The 18,896-nt window shown below is 43.1% G+C and overlaps 1 protein-coding gene and 1 non-coding gene across 2 annotated transcripts in view; one reads left to right on the plus strand and one right to left on the minus strand.

Annotated features, from left to right (window-relative positions):
• LOC138353262 (uncharacterized) overlaps positions 1 to 18,896 on the plus strand; it is a 472,768-nt gene that overhangs the window by 248,231 nt on the left and 205,641 nt on the right. The gene's annotated exons all lie outside the window — the stretch shown is intronic.
• On the minus strand, positions 4,699 to 4,771 carry TRNAV-UAC (transfer RNA valine (anticodon UAC)). The gene has a single exon. It is a non-coding gene; the product is annotated as a tRNA-Val (tRNA).

Genomic DNA, 18,896 nt, shown 5'->3' on the forward strand with positions numbered 1-18,896 from the left:
GAACTTTGTAACACAGCATCAACATGGGTTCAGGGATGGCAGGTCCTGCCTCACAGGGTTACTTGAATTCTACGACCAGGCGACAAAAATAAGGCAAGAAAGAGAAGGGTGGGCAGACTGCATATTTTTGGATTGTCAGAAAGCCTTTGATACAGTGCCACACAAGAGGCTAGTGAAAAAGCTGGAGATGCAGGATGGAGTGAAAGGGAAGGTACTCCATTGGATAAAGGAGTACCAAAGCAACAGGAGACAATGAGACTGTGTGAGGGGGGGTGAGGTCTCAGATTGGCGAGACGTTACGAGTGGAGTCCCGCAGGGGTCAGTCCTTGGACCTATACTGTTTCTGATATATGTAAATGATCTCCCAGAGGGTATAGAATCGTTTCTCTCAATGTTTGCCGATGATGGAAAAATTATGAGGAGGATTGAAACTGAGGACGATAGTAGAAGGCTACAAGACGACCTAGACAGACTGAGTGAATGGTCCAACAAATGGCTGTTGAAGTTCAACCCGAGTAAATGCAAAGTAATGAAACTAGGCAGTGGAAACAGGAGGCCAGACACAGGATACAGAATAGGAGATGAAGTACTTAATGAAACGGACAGAGATAAAGATCTAGGAGTTGATATCACACCAAACCTGTCTCCTGAAGCCCACATAAAAAGAATAACGTCTGCGGCATATGCGAGGCTGGCTAACATCAGAACAGCGTTCAGGAACCTATGTAAGGAATCATTCAGAATCTTGTACACTACATATGTACGACCAATCCTGGAGTATCTGGCCCCAGCATGGAGCCCGTACCTTGTCAAGCACAAGACGAAGCTGGAAAAAGTCCAAAGGTATGCCACTAGACTAGTCCCAGAACTAAGAGGCATGAGTTACGAGGAAAGGCTGCGGGAAATGCACCTTACGACACTGGAAGACAGAAGAGTAAGGGGAGACATGATCACAACCTACAAAATCCTCAGAGAAATCGACCGGGTAAACAAGGATAAATTATTCAACACTGGTGGGACACGAACAAGGGGACACAGGTGGAAACTGAGTACCCACATGAGCCACAGAGACGTTAGAAGGAACTTTTTCAGTGTCAGAGTAGTTAACGGATGGAATGCATTAGGCAGTGATGTGGTGGAGGCTGACTCTATACACAGTTTCAAATGTAGATATGATAGAGCCCAGTAGGCTCAGGAATCTGTACACCAGTTGATTGACAGTTGAGAGGCGGGACCAAAAAGCCAAAGCTCAACCCCCGCAAGCACAAATAGGTGAGTACAAATAGGTGAGTACACATCCCCAGGAAGCAGCCCGTAGCAGCTGTCTAACTCCCATGTACCTATTTACTGCTAGGTGAACAGGAGCATCAGGGTGAAAGAAACTGCATAAAATCATCAGGTCAAATGGGGGGACCCTTGACAAGCCGACGGCTTCCTGTACACGTCGAGGCCTAGTGAGACGTTGGTCCCTCAGGTAAACTGAGGAGTTTGAGTTGTTCTCCGCCACTTTGTGTGGGTCTGTATGAGCTTGACTGTGTACTCACCTAGTTGTGTTTGCGGGGGTTGAGCTCTGGCTCTTTGGTTCCGCCTCTCAACCGTCAATCAACTATTGTCCAGATTCCTGAGCCTACTGGGCTCTATCATATCTACATTTGAAACTGTGTATGGAGTCAGCCTCCATCACATCACTGCCTAATGCATTTTATCTGTTAACTACTCTGACATTGAAAAAATATCTTTCTAACGTCCCTGTGGCTCACTTGAGTACTCAGTTTCCACCTGTGTCCCCTTGTTCACGTGCCACCCGTGTTACGGGCGGTGTGTGGGTCTACTTGACCCACACGTTTGTGTTAATTTGTTTGACCTCGATTACACAAGGCCTTGTGTAATCAAGGTTTCTGTAATCATTGTTTAACCTTGACTGTGTGGGGGTTTATGGCCCTACATGACCTTGAATTTGCGTCGAGTATGTGGGTCTGTATGACTAAGTATGTTGTGTTATTATAAGTAGGTCGTCCTCTGCTTGCCTGATGTTTGGATGGAATAAATTGAAAATTTGTCCTTTCATGCTGCCTCAGATATATTGAATTTTATTGTTAAATGAACAATAACCAAGAGCCCCAAAGTCATGGAAGTTATTAACTGTTTGTTAAATGGTAATTTAATCTGTCCAAAAATTTCGGTAAAGTGTAATGCTTGACATGAAATAGTGTAAGTTTCTAGATGTTTGTAGAGTTGCTTAGGGTAGAAAGCTCAAGTATGATACAGAACCAATAGCATTATTCTTGTATGACTCAAAACCCATAACATTGGTCTCGTAAGACTGAGAACCAATAACAATGTCCAGTGTTCTGGCATACCCTACTCATGTGATTCAAGACCAATAACATTGAAATTCTCTGTAATCTGTATGAATCACACATTCCCGTGAGCTGAATTAATTGGTCTAATACAAGGCCGACATGTTACAATTTCTCCTTGCAAGAGTATACCCGCCAAACACACACCGAAACTACGACGTTGGTACAACGTTCGAACAAGTTTTAACACCTCCTAACCAGTTATAACAACCAATATAGCAAGTTGTAACTACGTTCTAATACGTCATAAACACGTTAAGCCAAGATGTAACAACTTAATTACAAGTTGTAACAAGCAGAAAATAGAGACAGTTACGGTTTGTGTTTCCAGGGTATGAATTTGTTTTGCTCTCTCTCTCTCTCTCTCTCTCTCTCTCTCTCTCTCTCTCTCTCTCTCTCTCTCTCTCTCTCTCTCTCTCTCTCTCTCTCTCTCTCTCTCTCTCTCTCTCTCTCTCTCGCTCATTAAAAGTTGCTCTATTATAACATTTGAATGAACTATTTAGGAAAATCAGACGTACAGGCAGACTCCAAACACTGATTGTTGAGTGGTGGAGGCAGACTGCAAACAAACACTGATTGATTGATTCAGATCTGCCTTTGATTGTAGAAAGAGCAAGGCAAGTACAGCTGGGTAAATACTGTTTGGAAAGTACAAGTAAGCACGAAGTCTTAGGGAAGCACAAGTAGTTAAGTACACATGTACACCAACATATACCTTGATATTATGTGACTAGAGAAGATCTGAAAGCTGTTCCATTTTCCTCGGCAATAAAATGTAGAGAAACCTCCCCAACCCTGCCTTACCTGTGGTCACGCGAGTGCCTGTCTGTCTTGTGTGTACAAGCCGTCCTCTCTCTACTCCCGGCTACACTTGCTCTCTGTTATGTTGAGTCCGGTGTTATGATGTCATAAACCGCACCAGAGCTCTGACCCCTCCAGACACATATAGAAGAGGCAGGTGCCATGTCTGATTCTTTCAGGCAGTAAACTGCCATAATGGAAACAATTTCCGGTTTTAGTAAGTTGATAAGGGTTAGGGTATTGGATGTGCTCACTTAGCGTGTGATTCACCTATCCATCTACACTCACCCATTCACCCCCCCCCCCCCCCGGCTCAACCATCATAATAACCCTCTCCACCCCCACCCCCCCCGGCTCAACCATCATAATAACCCTCTCGACCCCCACTCCCCCCCTCCCCCCCACCCCACACACACACGTAACCAGAAGAAACTATTTGGCTTCGGACTCAGACTCAGGTAAGCTCTTTTAAATGCATAAGAGAATACACAAGATTACTCTACCGCCCGGACAATTCCTGCTACGTAAAGAATCTAAATTGCTCATAATCACATGAATTCGTTCTTGATTTACAATCGGGAATCCCGGGTGGGATTGAAATGGTTGGGCACGTTACCTGTCACCTAATGGATCTGCTCACCTAGCAGTAAATAGGTACCCGGGAGGTAGGTAACTGTCATGGGGTTGCATCCTAGGGAGGATCTCGATATCAGCCTAAAGAGTATATATATTCATTGGCTACCTGTCCCCAACAAAATGCATTATTGATTATTATAAGTGCAGCCCACCATGGACCTGAATACATGTTAGTGCAGAGCACCATGGACCTGTATACATGTTAGCGTAGCGAACCATGGACCTGTATATAAGTTAGCGCAGCGCACCATGGTCCTGTATACAAGCTAGCGCAGCGCATCATAGACCTGTATACATGTTAGCGTAGCGAACCATGGACCTGTATATAAGTTAGCGCAGCGCACCATGGTCCTGTATACATGTTAGCGTAGCGAACCATGGACCTGTATATAAGTTAGCGCAGCGCACCATGGACCTGTATACATGTTAGCGTAGCGAACCATGGACCTGTATATATGTTAGCGCAGCGCACCATGGTCCTGTATACATGTTAGCACAGCGCACTATGGGACTGTAATAAAAATATTCCTAATCCTCAGAGTTCTACAATTCTGATTTGCTAAGACAGGGTCTGGTCCCCGACGCCCTGCTGTGTGGGGTGAAGGTGTGACTATCACAGATTATCATCTCTGCATCCCACATGGCTAACTCGCTCCTTAATCATCTTCAGCACCACCCTCTATGTTCCACTTCTTAATTAAATACAAAGTCATCTAAGTTAACTAATATATAATTTTAAGAAACTAATTTTTTCACTAAACGTCTGAAATTTTTCCGTGTTCCATAAGTATAACGTTTTGAGAGGTTTGAGTTACATTTTAATCGAATTATGGAATTTGCATTAGTTTCATCCTCTCTATCTACCAGACGGAGAGGGCTGAAAAACAATTTAATAAAGAACTGCTCCCGCTAGGGCTCGAACCTGGGACCTTCTGCGTGTAAAGCAGACGTGATAACCACTACACTACGAGAGCCATTGAATCACTTGATGCCTAATGTTTTATACTAGATTTGACTATATTTTTTTAATCGCTGCAGGTTGTATCTTTAACAATAATTTGGAATGTAATACGTTATACTTATATCGAGGTACCACTGATGTCAAACTTCTGACCTTCCCCAAGAAATGCGGCCAAGATGCAACCACGCAACAGTTGGCTAACTCCCGGATACCTATATACTGTTAGGTGAACAACAGTGGCATTAGGTGAAAGGTAACGTGCCCAAGAAAGGTAACGTTTCTTTCCCACCCAGGCTTCGAATCCGGGATTCCCGATTGTGAGTTGAGAATGAACTTTGAACACTTGCTTCTCAGTATCCCATAATTGACTCATAAATTAACATGAAAATTATTGAACCTACCTGCTTCTATCTATCATAATATCATAACACCATTTATCATAATACTTTCATAACATCGTGTACCATAATGCCATCTATCATAAACTGTCCTCCACACTTCCGTGGATATATAACCCGTCCTCGACTCAAGTCCATTACACCCAGCGGTCGACCCCACAGACGCATTCATAAATTTTAACATGCTGTTCATTCAAAACGGACATTTTCCGAAATATAAATTAATATTATAATATATTAGCATATTGTGCATATATAGAAATGGTTAGGTTAGGTGTTTAGATTCTGTTGGGGATTATTTGTATTTGTAGTACGTGGGTAAAGCATTTACAGCGTTATGGTTCGAACAAAATTCGTCAGTGAAGCACTTGTTCTGGAAGTGTTCGAACGTCAACAGTTGTGAGTGTGAAAAAACGGTTTGTAAGCCGTTTTTCATTCATAAACAGGGGGTTTGGCGGGTGCATGGAATCACTTTTGGGTCTTTGTTTGGAGGACAAGCTGGGATATAAATCTTTCATTCACCTAAGCTCCTGGAGACTCAAAATGTGGATTCAAAGCGTGAGTCCGAAGCTCTATCGACTGAGCTATCGAGTAGTCTTAATAGAAGAACAGCCCGTCCCCCAAACAAAGACCAAAAAGTGGTTCTATGCACCCTTTCCCCCCCTCCCCCCACAAAACGGAGAGAAGGTCCCCCCCCCCATCGTGCAAGCCACGTCAACAACGACTAGTGTCCAACCACCATGCACGCCAGGCACAGGTGGGTACCTCCGCACCCCCTGGCTGTCGGGCCCGAACCTTACCTGGTTGTTAAAGATTTGGCGGGTCGTATTTCAGGGAAAATTAAGATTAAGGACCAGCCCGAAACGCTATGCATGCACGTGGCAGGTCTTTCTTTACAAGAAAGTAAGAACTCTTGTAAAGTATATATATATATATATATATATATATATATATATATATATATATATATATATATATATATATATATATATATATATATATATATATATATATATGTCATACCTAGTAGCCAGAACGCACTTCTCAGCCTACTATGCAAGGCCCGATTTGCCTAATAAGCCAAGTTTTCCTAAATTAATATATTTTCTCTAATTTTTTTCTTATGAAATGATAAAGCTACCCATTTCATTATGAATGAGGTCAATTTTTTTTTATTGGAGCTAAAATTAACGTAGATATATGACCGAACCTAACCAACCCTACCTAACCTATCTTTATAGGTTAGGTTAGGTTAGGTTGCCGAAAAAGTTAGGTTAGGTTAGGTTAGGTAGGTTAGGTAGTCGAAAAACAATTATTTCATGAAAACTTGGCTTATTAGGCAAATCGGGCCTTGCATAGTAGGCTCAGAAGTACGTTCTGGCTACTAGGTACGACATTATATATATATATATATATATATATATATATATATATATATATATATATATATATATATATATATATATATATATATATATATATATATTGTTACGATAATCTCCTTCAAGAGAGATTTGGCCTGCTCTTTCCTATCGTCATGTTACTTCAGTACATCTACAATATCTAGATACTACAAGCAAGTGTAGTACATATTTAGTCAACTACGTTTTGCCAGGCGCAAACGTATCACACTCGCTCTCCACCCTCCCCCCTCCCTCGTCGCCGATCACCAAACTAGCATTTCCAGCTAGTCCGCTTCTGATTGGTGAATCGACGTCTGCACCACTGCACTTCTGCACCTCAGCACCATCTACCTAGCCGATGTCTGGGCCTGCACCAGCCATTGGAGTTAGAATATTCTTTGCTCTCAAGCTGAAACAACCATCTGATATACGCTCTGTCTATTAATGGATGTTCTCAGCCAGCGCTTTATTCTCAGCACCTGTTAATTTCATTTTGTCTTTATCCATTTTAGAGTAACGTCACCACTTTATTATTATATGTGATTTTTGTAATCTTTTGAGTTTGCACTGTACATAGCCAAGGAATTGTCTTATTCTTAATTTGTTTTAAATTTAATTAAAGTTTCATTGTTCATACTATGTGTTTTGCCTTACTTTACCACAGGACACAACAGCTATGCAGTCATTTTTTTTTTCTTAAATGCGATAGGCATTGACACCAGCCATTGGGAGGTCTGCCGAACACCTACACTTCTTTTTTCCATCACATTTAATGGAGGCCTTTTCAAGGAGCCTCACTCAGGTACTAGTACTAAAACATCAATTTGTGGTAAGTGTACTTGGCTTTGATACAGTTGCTTTTCAATATTTTCATTACTTTTAATATTTATATTGTGCTGTGTATTTTGTGCTTTCCGAGGGTAGCTAAATGTGAGTGTTGGATAACTGTGGATTACGTGGTGACTGGAGGCCTCAGTCATTCTCTTAATTGGTCATCCCTCCTATGTTATTACTCATGTATTCCACCTTTTTTGCCCCTAGGATATTTCCCAAATTACAGCAGATCATCATTTTTGGTATCCTGGTACTTCGGTTTGTCTTCCTGCCAAAGCACTCTATCTTCTGCAATCCGACCACAGGAGGATACAGAGGGTCATATTTCCTCTAGCACGGACTACGCTGTTGAGTTGGGACCTCAACAGCAGTTCTCGTCACCAGTTGACACTCGCACCCCAATACGTCGGTCAGAGATGATGATATTTACTCAGGTAGGGAATTAGTCTCTTTTTTTAGAGCACAAGGAACGCTAATTCTGTAAGTATCATATAATTAGAGTAGGAAAACCCCTTGCTTCTGTCCTATAGAGACTCTGCAAGGTATCCCTACATTCTTGGACTGTTCACTTTTGAAACAATTACAAGTTTCATTTGTTTTCGAAACTATCGGTTTCATTTATTTAGTAGGATTTTCTTGCCTTTATTCTTTAACATTGAGTACCGGGTACAAGATTTCCTGCGATTTTGATTGACTAATCATTTGCCAATTTAATATTAACGTTAATTGTTAACGATTAAATTTCCACAGGATAGTTACCAGTTGCCACGTCATCCTGTTATTGACACTTACAATATCACCAGTATATTCGTTGTACACTTATTTGCTATTTCAAAATGTTTCGTCTCTCAGCATTTCGTAACGATCCAGCAAGTGAAGTAGGGAACTTAAGTCGTGCCAGGAGGACCGAATTACAAACTCTTGCACACGAGTATCAACTAGATGCTCCCCCTGGAGCCAACAAAAATGACTTACACAATCGTATCTTGGATTACCTCTTAGAAGAAGGAATTATAGACTCTGAAGCACACGAAAACTATTCTATTGCAGATAAACATGCTCTGGCAGCTATGAAGTTGAAGCTCGAACTAGCGAAAATCGAGCGGGAACAACTGCAAGAACAAGCTGCATTTGAGAAAGAAGCTCTACAACGAAGAGAACGAGAGGCTGCCCTAAAGAAAGAGGAGGCTGCCCTAAAGAAAGAAGAACAGGAACGCGAGGCGACCCTAAGAGAACGTGAGGCTGCCCTACAGCGTGAGCGGGAGAGAGAACTGCTTGAAGCAAGATAACTTCACCTGGAGATGCAACGTGAGCACGATAAACAGCAAGCTGAGAGTGTTTTAGCAAGTCGTCAACAAGAACTCACCTTGGAAACTACACACCACACTCAGCGCCAACAAGCTACCACTAGTCTTCCCGTAAGCTTCAATGTCTCCCATGCAAGTAAGTTAATGCCACCATTCGTTGAGACAGAGATCGATGTGTTTTTCAGCACTTTTGATACCCTAGCTAAAAAACTTAGCTGGCCTGAAGATCAATGGTCAACCCTTCTCAGAGTGCATCTCACAGGTAGAGCTGCGGTTACTCTCAGTACATTAGCGTCTGAGAATGACTACCAGACCCTGAAGAAAGCAGTTTTAGATGCCTACCTTCTCTCCACCGATAGCTACAGACGAAAATTCCGTGATTATCTAAAGGCAAGTACCACCACCTTTTTAGAAATTGGCAATACAAAGAAAAGATATTTCATGAAATGGCTGGAAGCAGCACATGTCTCAACATTTTCAGAACTCGTCAACCTCATTCTAGTTGAGGAATTCTTTAGACGTGCTCACCCTTCCATCCGTTTATATTTAGCAGACAAAGAAGAAACCGACTACATCAGATGTGCGAAGTCGGTTGACACCTACAGCCTCATACACCGGCTAACAACAGACCCACCTTCCAGTAAGAAGTCTTGGTATAGTTATGACAAAGTGAGTACCGATCAAGCGACCTCCCAATTGCATTGTAAGTATTGCAAGCTGTATGGACATACCATAGATAAATGTGGAAAAGCTCAATACAAAGGCTATAGTGAAACTCCTAAACCTAAACCGACTCCTCCAAAGTCCGGTAAGCCTGTGATGAATGTTGGTGTTCCTGTTAATGATCTTTCTCTCTTCAGTAAACACCTGTATCCTGGAACTGTCTCTGCCAACAGTACAGATTCGGAGGGACGTTTCAAATTGAAGATCTTGAGGGACATAGCGGCTCTTCAGTCAATAATATTGAAATCGGATGTGCCTAACATCACCTACACCGGGAAAACCGTCCTTATCACTGACCTCACTGCTACCAATCCGTATCCACTCGCCAGAGTCCACCTGGATTGTCCTTTCGTGACCGGTGAAGTCCAAGTCGCCATCAGTGAAAAGCCTTTTCCCATGTCTGGAGTGCAACTTCTCCTGGGCAATGACTTGGCCGAAGATCTGCAACCTTTCAACCTGTTCATCATGGACAAACCCCAGGTATGTGACTCTGTAGTGGACAACGCCATCTTAAAGTATGTTCCAGCAGAGGTTCAAGAAAGTGATAAAGTTTCCCCTCCGGTTTTGGTGACTACCCGTGCACAAGCTGCACGCTCGCAACCAGCTGACTCTACTGACCATCAGAACCTACCACAGAATCTTACTATGTTGGAGTTCCGTAAGTTACAGAGGGAGGATCCTTCATTAACACCATTATTCTTCCAGGCTGAGACTCAACCTGACATTATCCCTGGGTTCTTCCTAGAGAATCAGTTGCTCTACCGCAGGTACAGACCCAGTAAGCTGACGGAGGATGACGATTGGGCAGATGTCGAGCAACTAGTGGTTCCCACCAGCCTACGGCCCGATATTCTACACCTGGCCCATGGAGCACTTTCTCACTATGGTTTTAACAAAACCTGTCACGGAATCAGACAAGACTACTACTGGCCAGGTATGGTTAAAGACGTCAAAAGTTACGTGCAACAGTGTCATATATGTCAGATGGCAGAGAAACGTAACATCCCGATTCCCAAAGCTCCTTTAATTCCCATCCTGGTGCCTGCAGACCCTTTCCACAGACTCATCATTGACTGTGTTGGTCCTTTACCCCGGACCAGTTCTGGCAACGCTTATATACTAACCATCCTGTGTCCAACCACCAGATTCCCCATAGCAGTTCCTGTAAAGAACATTACGGCTGCTACGATGGTAAAACAACTATTGAAGATCTTTAACCAATACGGATTTCCAAGGGAGGTTCAAAGTGACTGTGGCACCAACTTCACCAGTGATCTCTTCAAGAAGACGCTGGAAGAGTTCAACATCACTCAAGTATTGTCCAGCCCCTATCATCCTGCTTCACAGGGTTCTCTTGAACGTAGTCACCAAACGATTAAATCACTCCTAAAGAAATTTTGCAATGAAGCCATGAAAGACTGGGATAAACAACTTGACTTCATCATGTGTTGTGACGGGAAAGTGTTGGACTGTAGATGTTCGGCAGTCCTCCAGTGGCAGGTGTCAATGCCTGGTCACACTTACAAAAAAAAAAGATAGACTGCTTGCCTGTTGTCTGTGGTAAGTGAGAGGGAGGAACACGTAAAACACGAAGTATGAACAATGAAACTTTAATATATTTACTTTAAACATAAATGAAAAAAAGACAAATCTCGGGTAAATGAATAGTGCAATTAAATAACAAAGACAAATTGCAAAAACACAATAGATTAAATAGTATAATGGTGAAATGGTGCTGAGAATATTGGCTATGGCTGAGACCTCCCTTAGTATACAAAAGCCAGAGAGCTTAGTATGCCAGAGAGAGATGTCAACTCTAAGAGCACAAAGAATATTCTGAAGTTGATGGCTGGTCAAGGCTCAGACGTCGACTCAGGTAGATGGCGCTGAGGTGCAGTGTGCAGGTGCGCGGTCGGCGAGTCACCAATGAGGAGCAGGCAGGCTGGGATGGGTAGTTGGCTGGTTGACGACGAGCCGGCGTGGAGGGTGTGTAGAGTAGGGGAGGTTTTAGGGTACGTTTTGCCTCCTGGTCAAAATGTTTTGTGCTACCGGTGGAGGTTTCTTGAATGTAGCATCTTATACTTGTAGACTTGACGTAACTTTAGGTAGGGAAGAGCAGGCTCAATCTGTCTTGAAAGAGATTATCGTCACAACTCTCCTCTGAAGCCTGCGGTTCCGGGTGAAGTTACATCTTCAGGTGGTAGAGTGGTAGGTGGAGATGCCTCAACCTCATAGACTCTGGAGAGGGCGTCTGCTATGATGTTGTCAGAACCCTTGATGTAGAGATCTCCAGGTTGAAATTCTGCAGATATAAAGCCCATCGTAGAAGCCGTTGATTGTTGAATTGGGCTTGTTGCAGGAAGCATAGGGGATTGTGGTCCGAGTAGATGGTGGTAGACCGAGCATCTTGCAGGTACGATTCGAAGTGCTGCAAGTTCAGGACGATGGAGAGTTGCTCCCTTTCGATCGTGCTGTAGTTCCTTGTAGCTGTAGTAGCTAACAGGTAGAATCTCCTCGCCTCGTTGTTGCATCAGGACACCCCCGCTGCCGGTACCACTGGCGTCGACATGGAGGATGAAAGGCTTCGTGATATCTGGCTAGGCGAGAATAGGATTAGAACATGGCAAAGGAGCACTATTATAGTCCTGTAAATTGGGATGAAGATCAGGTAGGATTTCCGATTTGGAAAGCACCAACTCAGTGTTAGTGCTTTCGGGAGAAGCAGGGAAGGTTTCACTGTGGAGGTATGGACCTTTAAATGTTCAGACTGATACCAACACAGTGAGGGGAATACCTTGATACTGCTTCAGGAGGTTGACGTGGCACAACTGGGTCTTCCGCCGCCTATCTGGAGTCTCAAGAACGTAGTTGTGGTTGTTTCTGCACTCCTTGATGCGGTATGGTCCTGAAAACTTATTTTGCAATGGAGAATCTGGGATAGGAAAATATGCCAACACGAAGTCTCCTGGTTTAAATTTCCTTAATTTGCTGCTTTGCTCAAAATGAATCTTCATCCTCTCCTGGGCTTTCAATAGATTGTCATTAGCAAATTTACGTACTCTCTCTAGAATGTGTTTTAAGTTTTGAAGAAACTGGGCACATTCTGAAGGTCACTGAAAGTGGCTTTTCGTAGAGAGTCTTTGAAAGCTTTGAGAGGAGTACGGCACTTACGTCCGTAGAGCGTCTCATAAGGAGATGTTACGGCCCTCTCGGGACGCAACGGGGTTCTCACTCTGATGTTGTTAGAGGAAGATATATGTATCCGTTCCCAAGCCAGTAGTGGCTATCAAGGGATGAGATCCGTGACGCAAGTAACTTAAAGGGAGTAGGGAAAGAAAGCTAAGAACTTAATATAATATAATGTTCACCATCACCGTTTAAATATATAGAATAAAAGAGTACACAAAGGGGAGGGGTATTAACACTTTACACGGGGATCGTGCACAATCTAGTCTTCTGCTGAAGACTCTTGATTAAGAAGCTAGGTGCTGAGTCCGCGGTGCTTTCTTCGTGGCCTCAAGACGTGTCCTCTGAGAACGCCGAGCCTACCCTGGCCACAGGTCAGCCACAACACAGGTCCACTGGGGGCACCGTCGTGGAGGCCGTCAACCACACGTCCAGCAGGTCTGCTGGCAGGTACTGAGCCACCAAGGCTGGTACGGCCACTCCACGAACGATAAAAGGGGTACGCCCTAGACAGGAGTCTCGTGTGATATCACCAATCACCCTCCTGTCCTCAATACCCCAGTGGATTATCGTCTCCAACCGTCGGTTCCGGGTAAATCCTTTCACTGCCACTCCACTGGCAGGCTTAACACACCACAGTGTTCTTCCGGGGGGACGACGTCGCAACAGCTGCAGCAAACTTCACAGTATGGAGACTGGCTGCCTCGGGTAGACTCACTCAATCGTCAACACAGTGGTCCCAGGTCGACTCTGTAAGCAGACACGTCATCAATAACCGGGACACTAATACATCTCACTTACGGGCTCAGATACAAACGCTTGACGTTTCCAGTCCATAGATGGCGCTGTCGTCGGAGCATCACCTCACCAGAGGTCAGTGGCGGCGTTGTAGAGTGCTGAACGGGACTGGAAACTGGCCCTCGTAGCTGATACACGGTATCCTCACCAGGTGTCGTCGGCGTTTGGCGGGGGTTTCGGGAGCTGACCCACAGATGGCGCGGTCGTTTACTACTCCGTGCTCGGACGCTGGATCCGGGTTCGTAACAGGAGATACTCCTAGAGACTCATCGGGGAGACTTCTGAAAATGCACATAATGAGATCAAGTTGTTTATCCCAGTCCTTCAAGGTGCCACTGCAGAATTTCTTTAGGAATGCTTTAATAGTCTGATGACTACGTTCAAGAGAACCCTGTGAAGCAGGATGATAGGGGCTGGACAATACCTGTGTGATGTTGAACTCCTCCAGTGTCTTCATGAAGAGATCACTGGTGAAGTTGGTGCCACAGTCGCTTTGAACCTCTCTTGGAAATCCATACTGGGTGAAGATCTTCAATAGGTGTTTCACCACAATAGCAGCCGTAATGTTCTTTACTGGAACTGCTATGGTGAATCTGGTGGTAGGACACATGATAGTTAATATATAGGCGTTGCCAGAACTGGTCCGGGGTAAAGGACCAACACAGTCTATGATGAGTCTGTGGAAAGGTTCCGCAGGCACCTGGATGGGTTTTAGTGGAGCCTGGGGAATAGAGATGTTAGGTTTACCTGCCATCTGACATGTATGACACTGTTGTACGTACTTTTTAACGTCTTTTACCATACCTGGCCAGTAGTAATCTTGTCTAATTCCGTGGTAGGTTTTGTTAAAACCATAGTGAGAAAGAGCTCCGTGGACCAGGTGTAGAATATCGGGCCGTATGCTGGTGGGAATCACTAGTTGTTCGACATTGGCCCAATCGTCATCCTCCTTCAGCTTACTGGGTCTGTATCTGCGGTAGAGCAACTGATTCTCTAGGAAGAACCCAGGGATACTGTCAGGTTGAGTCTCAGCCTGGAAGAATAATGGTGTTAATGATTGATCTTCCCTCTGTAACTTACGGAACTCCAAACTGGTAAGATTAGGAGGTAGATTCTGAGGGTCTTCAGGGACAGCGGTAGAAGTAGAATCAGCTGGTTGCGGGCGTGCACCTTTTGCACAGGTGGTCACCAAAACCGGAGGAGAAACTTTATCACTTTCTTGGACCTCTGCTGGAACATATTCAAAGATGGGATTATCCATTACAGAGGTACACACCTGGGGTTTGTCCGTGATGATCAGGTTGGACGGTTGCAGATCTTCTGCCAAGTCGTTGCCCAGGAGAAGTTGCACTCCAGGCATGGGAAAAGGCTTTTCACTGATGGCGACTTGGACTTCACTGGTCACGAAAGGACAATCCAGGTGTACTCTGGCGAGTGGATATGGAGTGGTAGCAGTGAGGTCAGTGATAAGGACTGTTTCCCCGGTATAGGTGATGTTAGGCACAGCCGATTTCAATATAATTGACTGAAGAGCCGCTGTGTCCTTCAAGATCTTCAATTTGAAACGTCTCTCCAAATCTGTACCGTTGGTTGAGACAGTTCCAGGATACAGGTGTTTACTGAAGAGAGAAATATCATTAACATGAACACCAACATTCATCACAGGCTTACCGGACTTAGGAGGAGTCTGTTTGGGTTTAGTAGATTCATTGCTCTTGTATTGAGCCTTCACACATCTATCTATGGTATGTCCATAGAGTTTGCAATACTTACAATACAATTGTGAGCTCGCTTGATCTGTACTCACTTTACCGTAACTGTACCAAGACTTCTTACTGGGAGGTGGTGATGGTGTCAGCCGATGGATGAGGCTGTAGGTGTCAGCCGACTTCGCACATTTGATGTTGTCGGTTTCTTCTTTATCTGCTAGATATAAACGGACGGAAGGGGGAACACGTCTCAAGAATTCCTCAACTAGAATGAGGTTGACGAGTTCTGCAAATGTAGAGACATGTGCTACTTCCAGCCATTTCATGAAATATCTTTTCTTGGTATTGGCAAATTCTAGAAAGGTGGTGGTACTTGCCTTAAGATGATCACGGAATTTTCGTCTGTAGCTTTCGGTGGAGAGAAGGTAGGCGTCCAACACTGCATGCTTCAGGGTCTGGTAGTCATTCTCAGACGCTAAGGTACTGAGAGTAACTGCAGCTCTACCTGTGAGATGCACTCTGAGAAGGGTGGACCATTGGTCAGCAGGCCAGCTAAGTTGATTAGCTCGGGTCTCAAAGGTGGTAAAAAAGACATCAATCTCTGTCTCAACGAATGGTGGCATTAACTTACTTGCATGGGAGACATTGAAACTTACTGGAAGACTGACGGTAGCTTGCTGGCGTTGAATGAGGTGTGTAGTTTCCAACGTGAGTTCTCGTTGACGACATTCTATAACCATATCCGCTTGTTGTTTGTCATGCTCGCGTTGTATCTCCAGGTGGTGTTGTTTTGCTTCAAGCTGTACTCGCTCACGCTCACGGAGTATTGTAGTCTCACGTTCCTTGAGGGCCACCTCAAGGAACGTGAGGTGGCCCGTTCTTGTTCTTGTTCTTCTTTCCTGATTGCAGCTTCTTCTTTCCTCATTTGTAGAGCTTCTTTCGCCAGGGTAGCCTCTCTTTCTCTCATGTGGATAGCTTCTTGCTGCCGCTCCCTCTCAAGTTTTGCAAGTTCTAGTTTGATTTTCATAGTTGCCAATTCATGTTTATCTGCAACAGAATATGTTTCGTGAGTTTCAGAGTCAATTGTCCCTTCATCTAAGAGGTGATCCATAATTAGGTTATGTAATTCATTTTTGTTGGCTCCATGGGGGACATCTAGTTGATACTCGTGTGCAAGAGTTTGTAATTCAGTCCTCTTGCCACGACATAAGGTCCCTATTTCACCTGCTGGATCGTTACGGAAAGGTTGGAGACGAAACATGGTGAAAGATAGCAAATAAATGTACAACGAATATAGTTGTGATATGGTAAATGTCAGAAACAGGATAACGTGGCCACTGGTAACTATCCTGTGGAATTTTAATCTTTAACAATTAACGAAATTATAGGATGGTAAATGATTAGTCAATCAAAGTTGCAGGAAATCTTGTACCCGGTACTCAATTTAAGAGAATAAGGGCAAGAAAATCCTACTAAATAAATGAAACTGAGTTTCTAAAACAAATGAAACATAATTGCTCAAAAAGTGAATTAGGTAGTCCAAGAATGTAGGCATACCTTGCCGAGTCTCTATAGGACATAAGCAAGGGTTTCCCACTAAATTAATATGATACTTACAGAATTAGCGAACTTTGTGCTCTGTAAAAAGAAAGCTAATTCCCTACCTAAGTAAATATCATCATCTCTGACCGACGTGTAGGGGTGCGAGTGTCAACTGGTGACGAGAACTGCTGCTGAGATCCCAACTCAGCAACGTAGTCCGTGCTAGAGGAACTATGGCCCTCTTATCCTCCTTTGGTCGGATTGCAGAAGATAGGGTGCTTTAACCCGAAGACAAACCAAAGTACCAGGGTACCACAATGATGATCTGCCGATAATATGAGAAATATCCTAGGGACAAAAGGTGGTAAACACGAGTAATAACACAGAGGGAGAGATGACCAATTAAGAGAATGACTGAGGCCTACAGTCACCACATAATCCAAAGTTATCCCACACTCACCATATGCTACTATCGGAATGCACAATACACACAGCACCATACAAATATAAAAATTAATGATAATATTGAAAAGCAACTTTAGCAAAGCAAAGTACGCTTACCACAAATTGACGTTCTGGTACTAGTACCTGAGTGAAGCTCCGTGGACAGGCCCCCACTAAATGTGACGGGAAAGTGTTGGAGTATAGATGTTCGGCAGTCCTCCAATGGCAGGTGTCAATGCCTGGTCACACTTACAAAAAAAAGATAGACTGCTTGCCTGTTGTCTGTGGTAAGTTAGAGGGAGGAACACGTAAAACACAAAGTATGAATAATGAAACTTTAATATATTTACTTTAAACATAAATGAAAATAAAGACAAATCTCGGGTAAATGACAGGTGCAATAAAATGACAAAGATAAATGCAAAAACACAATAGATTAAGTAATATAATGGTGAAATGGTGTTGAGAATATTGGCTTTAGCCGAGACCTCCCTTAGTATACGAAAGCCAGAGAGCTTAGTATGCCAGAGAGAGAGGTCAACTCTAAGAGCACAAAGAATATTATGAACTTGATGGCTGGTCAGGCTCAGACGTCGACTCAGGTAGATGGCGCTGAGGTGCAGTGTGCATGTGCGCAGTCGGCGAGTCACCAATCAGGAGCAGGCAGGCAGGGATGGGTAGTTTGCTAGTTGATGACGAGCCGGCATGGAGGGTTTGTGGAATAAGGGGGGGGGGGGGTTCTTGGGTACATTTTGCCTCCTGGTCAAAATGTTTTGTGCTACCGGTGACGTATCTTGAATGTAGCATCTTATACTTGTAGAATTGACGTAACGTTATGTAGGGAAGAGCAGGCTCAATCTCTCTAGAAAGAGATTATCGTCACAATAAATATATATTAAAAAGATAAAAACTAAGCACTACCTAATTAACTCCCTGTAACCTACCTTACCCCTAAATGTCTACCCATGTCTGATATTTTAAACAGTGATGTTTGGCGACCAGTTTAGTTAGTTTAGTTCATTTCTTATGCACCCTATACCCATCTTGTGTCACATATATATATATATATATATATATATATATATATATATATATATATATATATATAATATATATATATATATATATATATATATAATATATATATATATATATATATATATATATATATATATATATATATATATATATATATATATATATATATATATATATATATATATATATATATATATATATATGACAATGTCAGACCATGGAGGAAAAATGAAACAGGAATTTCCTTAAGTACTTTCGTATATTTATACATCTTCAGCAGGAATCTTCACTCCTTCTGAAGATGTATTAATATACGAAAGTACTTAAGGAAATTCCTGTTTCATTTTTCCTCCGTGGTCTGACATTGTCACATTTTTAATCACGTGTTTACTTTCGTGATTTACACACACACACACATATATATATATATATATATATATATATATATATATATATATATATATATATATATATATATATATATATATATATATATATATATGCGAACAAGCCTGAATGGTCCCCAGGACAATATGCAACTGAAAACTCACACCCCAGAAGTGACTCGAACCCATACTCCCAGAAGCAACGCAACTGGTATGTACAAGACGCCTTAATCCACTTGACCATCACGACATACCAGTACATACCAGTTGCGTTGCTTCTGGGAGTATGGGTTCGAGTCACTTCTGGGGTGTGAGTTTTCAGTTGCATATTGTCCTGGGGACCATTCAGGCTTGTTCGCATTTGTGTTCC

The sequence above is a fragment of the Procambarus clarkii genome, chromosome 56 (genome assembly GCF_040958095.1).
Source record: "Procambarus clarkii isolate CNS0578487 chromosome 56, FALCON_Pclarkii_2.0, whole genome shotgun sequence".
Classification (NCBI taxonomy): domain Eukaryota; kingdom Metazoa; phylum Arthropoda; class Malacostraca; order Decapoda; family Cambaridae; genus Procambarus; species Procambarus clarkii.